Raw genomic sequence first — 11,097 nt, 5'->3', positions numbered from 1 at the left:
TAGCGAAACTTACTGTTTGTGCTCGGAAATAATTCCTTGAACTTCACCGAAATGCTTTCACGTACTATATTAGGCAACAAACTTAAGAAGGATGAGGTGTCCAGCCAGAAACAATGCGTTAAAAAATAGCGTGAGGTAAAATAGCGGAGCGCTACATGGCATGTAGATGATCCCTAAACAAGCGTTGTTTCCATGCAAAATCAGAACATCTGGACGAAGTTAACTGGCGAGTTACGATATTGGTTGTCTAGCCAGCGCTAATAGGAAACAAGAACGCGAATGTATTTAGCGCACCCCGAAGCCTTACAGGGGCTGCTAATTTCCTTTAACACAGTCGCGCTACCAAGAAGTGTGAATCGTTGTACTGGCAGTCAACAGCAGCTGAGGTGAAGGCTTCCTAGGCTAACTGTTGCTATGTGCAATATCAATCAATTTTAATTTATATTACCTATCAAAATGCCACGAAATTGACTGGATACCACTCAATTCTACTGATTCTTTTAAGTTGTAGTGAGTCATTTCATAGAAAACTTTTTAACCAAATAACTTCAACTACGAAATCACCTAAATTGTGACACTTTATGTCACTTACAAGTGAAAACTATAAAGAAAGTTTCCTCTAGGTGATATTTTCAAATGTCCGGTAACAGCGAAGTCAGAACAGGGTACTATTCCGCTATATCACTAACTACCAACACTACCTAGCAATTTGGTGATTAACGTTTCGAATTTAAATAATTATATTTTTGTTTAGCTAGTATATAATTTTGTTCATTTTCAAGTTAATAGATTGATATTGTTCGTTACGGTACTCATCAAATCAAATTGAAATTTCGTCACACGCACATTGCTGTGGTTATAAACAGACTTTTTTCAATTTTTCGACGTATAGAGTAACCGCTCCTATATTCATCACAGTACCTATATTCATCTCATCACGCCTTTTTGATCAATTTATCGTCAAATTTTACCATATTTTCAACATAAAACTTTCAGTTACTAGAAAAAACCGAGAAGCACATAGATATACTTTCAGAAATTTGTAGAAATTTGACGGTAAATTGGACAAATGAGAGAAATAAGATGAATATAGGTGCACCAAGCTGTTGAGATGAATAATGGAGCGATTACCCTATATATGAACATTGTCATGGATATTGTTTTGTGACGCTCAAAACTCAGTACATATTGAGCTTCACCTTTCCAGGTGCCCCTCACAGTCGCTTCTCGGGCATCCTCGTCGACAGCATACTTCCAACGCGTACGGGGTCTGCCTCGAAGTCTTCGGCCTTTATTCAAAAATCCCAAGCGCTCGCCGATCGGCCTACTTCTACATTCGTGATTCATGTTCGTAGAACACCAACGAGAGGATCAGCGTCTTATCGAGTACCTAAGCTTTCTACCCAATCCATAAAAAGCATTATTCACTACCGAATTCGTCTCTTCGCGTCGCGTCTTATTACTGTTATTACACTTTGTACACGATTGTACCAAGATGAACAAATTCATCAACCACCTCGGAAGTATCCCCATTCATCACCACCGCAGCACCAACACCCGTAACATTTGAAAATTCGTATGAATTCACAAAACACACACATATATGATATCCATTATTTTTAGCAGCCATAAACACTCAAAAGAAATGTTACCAGTTAAAAATTAAATAACACCAATTTCGAGTGATGCGGATCAGATATTCTGATTCATTCTGAGCAAAACAAACGATTCAATGACAAAGAATAGGTAAATGGATTCATTAATAATAATGATAATGGTGATTTCTGAACAAATACATTATCAGCGTAGGATTGATTTTACGGCCCATGCTAATCACCTGTTGACGATAAGCTGAACTCTCAGAGCTTTAAACGATGTAAATGAAATGAAATATGTAGAACAAAAAATCAATACAATACAACGTAAACAAGTAGAAGTTTGAGTCCAAATCCAAGTCCAAGTCCAAGTCCAAGTCCAAGTCCAAGTCCAAGTCCAAGTCCAAGTCCAAGTCCAAGTCCAAGTCCAAGTCCAAGTCCAAGTCCAAGTCCAAGTCCAAGTCCAAGTCCAAGTCCAAGTCCAAGTCCAAGTCCAAGTCCGAGTTAAAGTCCAAGCTCAGATTCTACTGAACAAAAAAGTTTTTCGCAGATGTCAACTTTTTAAATTTTACTAAGGAATAAGAAGGAAAATTTTTAAATGCTATGAGCACTTTTTTAATGCATAAGAAACGACAGCACACATCCAACGAGTGGGGGGTCTACCCCGAAGTCGACGACCTCTATCGGGATTCCTGCTAAATATAGCCTTCGCTTGACGCTCATCCGGCATTCCCGCTACATGTCCAGCCCACTGAAGCCTGCCGTGTTTAATCCGCTTGACTATATCCGCCGATTTGTATGCTCGGTACACTTCATGGTTCATGCGTCTGCGCCAAACACCATTTTCTAGATTCAGCGTCTATGATTCATGACCGTAGAGAGCCACCGGAAGAATCAGTGTTTTATAGAGTGCAAGTTTAGTACGGATTTGCAGACTGCGAAACCATAGCTGGCTACGTAATCCGTAAAAGGCCCTGTTTGCGGCTGCTTTCCGCCTCTTTATCTCACGGCTAACCTTGTTGTCACATGTCATTAATGTTCCCAGGTAAATAAATTCATCGACTACTTCAAATGTTTCCCCATCTAGCAGCACCAACCTCCGACGGACTACCACGCACTCTGCCAGCCACCATGTATTTCGTTTTGGCAGAGTTTATGACAAGCTCTAATCTCGCAGCTTCCCTCCTGAGAGGTCCGAAGGCCTCTTCCACTGCTCTACGATTAATACCAATAATGTCGATATCATCCGCAAAACCTAGAAGCATGTGCGACTTCGTAATGATGGTGCCGCTATACTGCACACCAGCCCTCCGTATAACACCTTCCAATGCGATTTTGAACAATAAGTTCGACAGCCCGTCACCCTGCTTCGAACCATCTAACGTCACGAAAAATCCGATATCTCACCGGCTATCCTGACGCTTGATGTAGAGCCTTCAAGGGTGGCACGTATCAGCCTAATCAGCTTTGTTGGGAAGCCATGTTCGAGCATAATCTGCCATAACTCATTTCTCTTAACGTACGCTGCCCTGAAGTCTATGAACATATGGTGCGTCTGCAAGTTGAATTCTTGAAATTTATCGAGGATTTGTCGCAAGGTGAACATTTGGTCCGTCGTGGAGCGTCCCACTCGAAAACCTCATTGGTACTCGCCAACAAAGGTCTCCTGCAACGGACTCAGTCTGTGGAACAGGATGCGAGAGAGAATTTTGTACACGATATTGAGAAGAGTTATGCCTCGATAATTGCTACAGTCCAGGCGATGACCTTTTTTGTAGATCGGGCATATGAGACCCTCCAACCAAACAAACAAAGTCTATACTCGAATAGAAAAATCGAGAGGCTGATTTTAGGATTCTCTCACTCGACTTCTTACTGTGTGTATGTGAGTGTAAGTGCGTGTGTGTGTGTGTGTGTGTGTATGTGTGTGTGTGTGTGTGTTATGTGTTATATTTTTATTTGCGTTGCATCACAGAACGGAAGGTCATCTGTGATTCGAAAACTGCTGAGTGCTCAGTGAATTTTGCAGTGCTCCCTTGTGGTGGAAAGAACGCATTTTACACGGAAAATAAATAGAATTTATACTTCTTTTATTGAAATCTGTCATACACACCGGTATAAATCTGCCATGCGAAAACACTACAGGTGCACTCTTTTGATGCGGTTATTAGTTTATTCTATATTATTACTTTTAAATTCTCTCAAGTTTCCCAGCAATAATGACTATCACAAGCATTTGAAAGATGTTTTATATTACACTTTTGACGTATGAGTACGAATAATATAATCGATCTGGAAATTTGCAAATTTTTACTACTGAAAGGTACGGGGATGAAAGAAATATTTAAATTGTGCCGTCACGAAAAGTGATTAGGATTCGAATTCTTATAGAATCTGCGATTTCGAACCATCCCAGATGGTCTCGAGGTACGATGCTAGCCTACCAAGCCAGTTGTCGTAGGTTTGAATCGCGGCTCAGAAAAGACTGTTAGCGTCAGTAGGATCGTAGCGCTAACCCCGCAATTGTCCTGTACTCTCAAGCAGCTGGCTGCGAAGTCGGTAACAGAATGTCGAGTTCCGATTTAGAATGTAGTAGCAAGGCTTTGCTTTGCTTTGGAATCTGCGATTTACATAGTATCGCTGCACCAGAGAGATTGCATATCCTATTTGCTAAATTCATTGTACTACCATTGAAAAGAAAATATTGGTTACATCCACATAATGTGGAAGATCATTCTAAAACTTATTTCAATTTAATATAAAAGTGTTCTAAATTAGTTTCGCTTCGACGCAAATTGATTTTGTGGAATAGAACTCTGTGTGAAAAAGACCTGCTTTTTCGTGTGCATTTTTCGAAATAAGACCAGTAAAACAGGAGGTGTGAAACGACCCGGGGACAAGCTATTTCATTCGCTCAACATGTCGACGGGCTTTGGCAAAACGTATAACTGTGTTATTTAGGCGGGAGAGCAAGACTTCACATAGATGTGTGCGAAACGGCTCTTTTGCAAAAGCGGCTTTGAACCGCTCACTCACCGTTCCGAACAGACTCATATGAACGGCTCATGGTTGACAATGATTCACGAGCGTTGGCAGTTCGTATTTTCTCGGTAAACTTCGAGTTCGCGCGAATCCATCAGTTATGGTGCGCTCAAAAAACCGTGGCTCTTTTTCATGAGCTGTTCATTCTTTCGCTCTTTTCTAAGAACCGGTTCATTCACACATTCAAATTAAATCATGATTTTTAAAAATTTTCTATCGTTATCCTTCGGTTTTAAAATTCCGATTTAAAACAGTTCGAAATCGCTACAATAACAGTTCGCCCATGTACCAACTGTCATTTATGCGATCTAGTGCGATTTATGCATCATTAAAAAATTGAAGGACAGTGATATGAAATCACGTTTGTTCAGAAAATTACATTCTTTTAGCTGATATATAAATACCAGAAATCCGTGAATAGTTAATATCGAAATATCGTTCGCCAAATTAATATACTACAACCACATTATCCGTTGCTCCAGAAGCTTATCCAAGTTTATCTAATCTCATCCTCCTTATTTTTATTCCATCGGATGCATCTAACATCAATGAGTCCAAAACCGATATACCTTCAGAGTTTGGATCTCGGGTGATCGATAAAACATGTGATATAATGAAATAACAAAATGAAACCTGTTTAGAAATTTCATGGTCGACTAAGGTATTGATTCAATATTATAAAATATCTAGATATTTGCCTAACAAAATTTATCTGTACAACATCTTCTTACAACACAAAGTAGCACTGCCTTTAAACAAAAACAAAACACTTCATATTTGAATCATGACAACGATAAAGTTTCAAACTAATTTTTATAAATAACTGTCGCTAACACATGATACAATCGTGAGAGGAAGACCTTCATAATAATTACATCATTAACAGTTTCGAACACCCGGTTTTAAATAGCATTGATTGTGGTTCGTATTCCAAACCAACATGTACGGGACATCAGATAGCTTGTGTTGATACTTTCACTTACTTCCACTATGCCACATTATAGATTTTCGAAGATAAAAAATTGCACAAAAGTGAAACTTGGCTGTTTTCGCACAACGTTTTTCCATTGCACGTAAAAGTTCGAATTGAACAGGTTAAGCTGTTGAAATAACCGTCAATTCAAAACATCGAACAAATTATGCCACTTTATACTACTGTCGCAGTGGCATAAACGTACACGACAAATGTATATTGCTGAGGGCAAAGAAAACTCATTCGTGATTTTTCAGTCCTCTTTGTGTACACTTTCTGTTTCATTATATACCTGAAGTTGACCTTCCGTTCTGTGGTTGCATCGAATTGACTCGTGTGCGTAGTGGGCTGGAATCGGTGGGAAAATGTATGTTTGGGAAATGGATTGGTTTCTGTCACATATTTTATGCATCCGGCGTTTTCAGTTGGCCGCTTTGAAACTAATCTCGAATAAAAAGAATCGTGCTGTTTGCTCTTATAAGTGGGGTACTGTTAGTTATTAAACATGCTCGTGACAAGTAACTGATCGCCTCGCCTACCATGGAAAGTTCTGACCGGACGGTTACGGAAGTTTTACCCAATTATATGCTGTCGTTTTATAATTTTCTTGGCTTTTAAACAAACTTTGCTAAACCTATTTTATGTATCCTTTTTTGGATGTAGTTGTTGTTAAAAACTCCAACCACTTTGAATTCGAAATCTTCAGGAAGCCCACGCATACAAAACGGGTAATACCCAGCACTTCGAACCATTCCTTCCAGCATAAAATGGCTTTTTACCATATGATCCACCGGATGTAATCTTTACCTCTCAGTAATAAAGGAAAGAAAAATGAAATGGAATATATTTTTGAAATTGGTGAGCAGAATGGATATAACAGAAAAACCATTCAAGCTGTCCTTGATAAAAAGAACCCAATACAGGAAATCTTACACAACACTCACACCGCTAACAGAAGATCGGAAAGAGTAGTTGCTGAATAGGATGTTAGTTTTACTCATCAACTTCGTAAAAAATTTATGAAATTTGGGATGGATATTATCTACAGTAGTAGAAATAACCAACTTAAAACAAGATTGGGTTCTACTAAAGACACTATTGATAAATTACACAGGGGAAGTGTTTATAAAGTTGCATGCCCACATTTGTGATAAGATTTACACGGTGACAAAAAAGTCCGGTCACACTTCTTTGGGGTCGCCTGTAGCCTACACGTTGCATCTCTCTGGTGCCATCTATATGACAAATGAAAGGGTTAACTTTGCTGCCCAAAGTGACAGAGTTTCGTTTCTGTGCAGTTTGTTTACATTGAGTTGTGAGCCATGGCAGAGTAAAGAGCAGCTGTTATCGCTGAATGTGTGAAAGGGTACAAACCCGGACACATATTCAAACATCTAAAACCGCTCGGAATCAACCGGAAATTCGTGTACAGGACCATAAATCGGTACCTGGAGTCCGGAGGCACCGAGGACAAGGCACGATCTGGACGACCAAGGTCTGTGAGAACTCCAAGGCTGAAAAAGATTATACGAGACCGGATCCGCCGGAATCCCGCCCAATCTGCACGGAAGCTGGCCAGGAACCTTAAAATGAACCGAGAATCAATCCGCTTGCTTCTGCGCAAGGATTTAAAACTTAAACCGTACAAAAAACAGGTGGTTCATGGGGTTACCAGAGCTGCAAAGGACAAGAGGAACCAACGGTCGCGGGAGTTGCTCGGTTGGCGCGCAGATGCCGAGATTATTTTTTCGGACGAGAAGCTGTTCGTTTTGGAGCAAACAGTCAATCGCCAAAATGATAGAGTTTGGAGTGTGAGCCTTCAGCAAGCTCCTGCGGACAAGCTGAACGTTTCCCGGTTCCAAAATAAGATGTCAGTGATGGTTTGGGAAGCCATTTGCAAGAGAGGTAACCTGCCCTTTTATTTTTATCGATAAAGGGGTCAAAATCAACGCAGCGTACTACCTGGACACGGTTTTGAATGAAAAATGTTCTACCTCAAGCTGAACTATTGTTTGAAGACGATTACTACTGCTTCCAGCAAGATGGCGCCCCATCGCACACCGCAGGCGTGGTGTGAGGAAAACTTGACTGATTTCATTTCGAAGAATGAATGGCCTCCGTCGTCTCCGGATCTGAACTCACTGGATCATTTCGTGTGGGGATACATGATGTCGAAGCTGAACGACTATAAAATAACAAGCGGCGTGTTGCAAATCGGAGTAGGTTTCGTTTGGTCGATAAATATTAACGATATTATTTGATAATATTTATTAATCTATTAAACGACTACGCAATATATACTTTCTTTTGCCTTTGTAATGAGTTAACTTCGTGTGCGACATTGTTCAATTCGTCACTCACCGCAGTGACTAAACCCTACTTTTCCGTCGCAGTCATGGAGATGCAGAGGTCTCCGACAACAACGATTCTGACACCTCCTGCCTCCCACTTTCAATTTTTCCCGAAACGACTGTAAGGACGTGGCCGGCGCCGTTTTGGATCTATACAAAGCGGGAGCTACTGAATTGTTGTACATGAGCAATTCTCGCTGAAACCGTCCCACTGGTGACATGAGGTCTTTCAGAAAGGATATTTTTGTGTCTAAATGATTGAAAGTAGTGAAAATATGAAAAAACCATTTTGGTTTATTTAAATTGATGGACCCCTCGGGCACAAATCGGTTAAATGGTTTTTACAAAAAATGATTTTTGAGCGATTCTTGATCTTTTTATTGATTCATTTCTCTTGAATTTGTTATTGAATCCCCTGCAACCAACACATCGTTTTAAAGAGATCTCGCCGCCATCTTGGATTTCATCAGAAAAACGTGTTTTTGAGCAAATTCGCAACCACCGATTCTAAATTTAACATCACCATTGGAAAGCTGAAAAAAATGCTTTAAGACACATTCAAAACATTTGGTGAGCATTGGGTTTACCTTGTCATTCTGCTCACTTTTTAAAATTGAGCTTCAAACAGTTCGACGCATGACGCGCGGCCAATATCAAATCAACGCAACATGCTGAGCCTGTGGTGTGTGTCTGTGTGTAGTGTATATTAGGGGCCATCCATGTTCCATGTGGACAGATTTTTAAGGATTTTGTTAGCCCCTTCGCCTCCCCCACAACTGCTCATATAAATTCTCAAAATTTTGTATGGACCGTTGACATCACACCCCTCCCCCTCCCCAAAGTTGTCCACGTGGGATGTGGATGGCTCTGTGACTTTGGGTCTGTTCACAAATTACGTGAAGCAAAAAATCGTATCTTTGACCCCTTTTCGCTGCATTCACAAATCAACAATTTATTTTTTCACTCCCTCACTCCTCCTTGAGTGTAACGTAATTTGTGATCAAGCTTCTCTAGGTTTTTCTCTGCTAGAACAAAGTTTGGTTCCCTGTACGGAGGATAGTTTTCGCGTGTTTAGTAATTAAACAAATTAATGTTGCGTATACCAGCGTGAATAAAGTAAAAGTAGAATCATTACGTTTTTGATCCCTAGCTAATTATTATAAACGAAAAGGGCACGTTTGCTACCTAACAAAACTCAGCCAATTGATTGAAAGCTATTCAAAAATTACGGTGCGTGGGTGCACTTACTACCTGTGAACTAGAAATACTGACTGTCCACATCATACGCACGCCACAGGCTCAGCATATTGCGTTGATTTTTCGATCAGTCAAAAATATCAGGATTATAACAAATCTTGATATATTAGTACGCACTGTTTTGCATCAACTTGTGTTCTAAACTTGGTCTCGTTAATTGTTAAAATATCAAAATTTCTATCCAAATTATTACTGATTACAACAAATTATAGCAAGTTTTGTAAGGTTTTTGGCAGAAAAAGATCAGAATTAGTTAGAATGTACACCATTTTGTCAATTTAATAATAAATTCTGTTATAAATATGCTTTAGAAAAACACACTTTCGAACATTCAAGTGTATGATAACAGAATTTGATATAATTCTGTACTTTTTATCATTCTGGCATATCAAGAATATTGCAGGCTTTGTTATTTCTATCAAGTTCAGATATATTTGTGATACCCGTTTGTTATAATTGTTTGATCGGGTTGATATTGGCCGCGCGTCATGCGTTGAACTGTTTGAAGCTCGATTTTGAAAAGTGACCAGAATGACAAGCTAACCTCAATGCTCACCTAATGTTTCGAATGTATTTTAAAGCATTTTTTCTCAGCTTTCCAATGGTTTAAAATCGGTGGTTCAAATTTAAAATCGGTGGTTGCGAACTTGCTCAAAAATACGTTTTTCTGACGAAATCCAAGATGGCGGCGAGATACAAGATGGCGGCCAATTTTTTTCTACTTCAAATAAAAGCTCTATCATTCCTCTTGAAAACGATGTGTTGGTTGCAGGGGTTTCAATGACAATTTCAAGAGAAATAAATCAATTAAAAGATCAAGAATTGCTAAACAATCAATTTTTGTAAAAACCGTTTAACCGATTTGTGCTCGAGGGGTCCATCAATCTGAACTAACCAAAGTGGTTTTCTCATTTTTTCACTATTTTCAATCATTCAAACACAAAAATATCGTTTTTTTAAGACCTCATGTCACCAGTGGGACGGTTTCAGCGAGAATTGCTCACATTGAAGATGATAAACTAATCCCAAATTGTTATATACGTGATTCTCTGTGCAACTTCACTAGCTCAGACCCATCACGGAGAAACAACTACGAAATGTGCGATCGTCAAGCTCATGTATAAGCTTTGAGCACTTTTTATTGCAAAGCAAAGTCTCGGTGCTACATTCCGTTTCGGAATTTCGTCATCCGTTTATTCGATACAGATTTCGCAGCCAACTTTACGGGTACAAGACAATTCCGAGGCTAACGCTACGACTCTACTGACACTAACAGTGTCTCCCAAGCAGGAACTAGAACATACGACGACTGGCATCGAATTTCGAAATCAACTGGGGGCTCCAGCACCGTTTGTCTAATATTTCAGAATTTTTTAAAAGCGCAGTCCGAAGAACGTAATGTATTCAAAAATTATATCTAAAATAAAAGAAAAACTGAAAATATAACAAAAAGCAAACTAATATGCTGCTGGAATCAACTGAACACAAAAAGTAGATGAGAGAGGGGATAGGATAAAATATTTCTTGATTACCGTAGCTTCTACAATAGTGTCCATTAAGTTTATGAAAAATAATAATAGCTTCTGATGATAATTTCATTTGAAAAATCTTCAAATTAGCACGCCATGAGGATATGGGCCATGTCAAATTAGAACAAAACGCTTGAATTTCAACTCGTCTTCACATACTTATACTAAATTTACATAACAAATACGCGACGTCAAAGCTTTTCCACAATTGAACCGTTGGTAAGAAAATCACGGCGAAAATATCACAAAACAAGCATGTCTGAGCAACAGAGAGAGAGAAAAGAAACAGTGCAAAATCGAAGAAAGTCCGACACACACAGAACGGAGCTAATTTACTTGCCCTCGCACAC

The sequence above is a fragment of the Wyeomyia smithii genome, chromosome 3 (assembly GCF_029784165.1).
Source record: "Wyeomyia smithii strain HCP4-BCI-WySm-NY-G18 chromosome 3, ASM2978416v1, whole genome shotgun sequence".
Lineage (NCBI taxonomy): Eukaryota > Metazoa > Arthropoda > Insecta > Diptera > Culicidae > Wyeomyia > Wyeomyia smithii.
Note: the sequence above shows the minus strand (reverse complement) of the source record.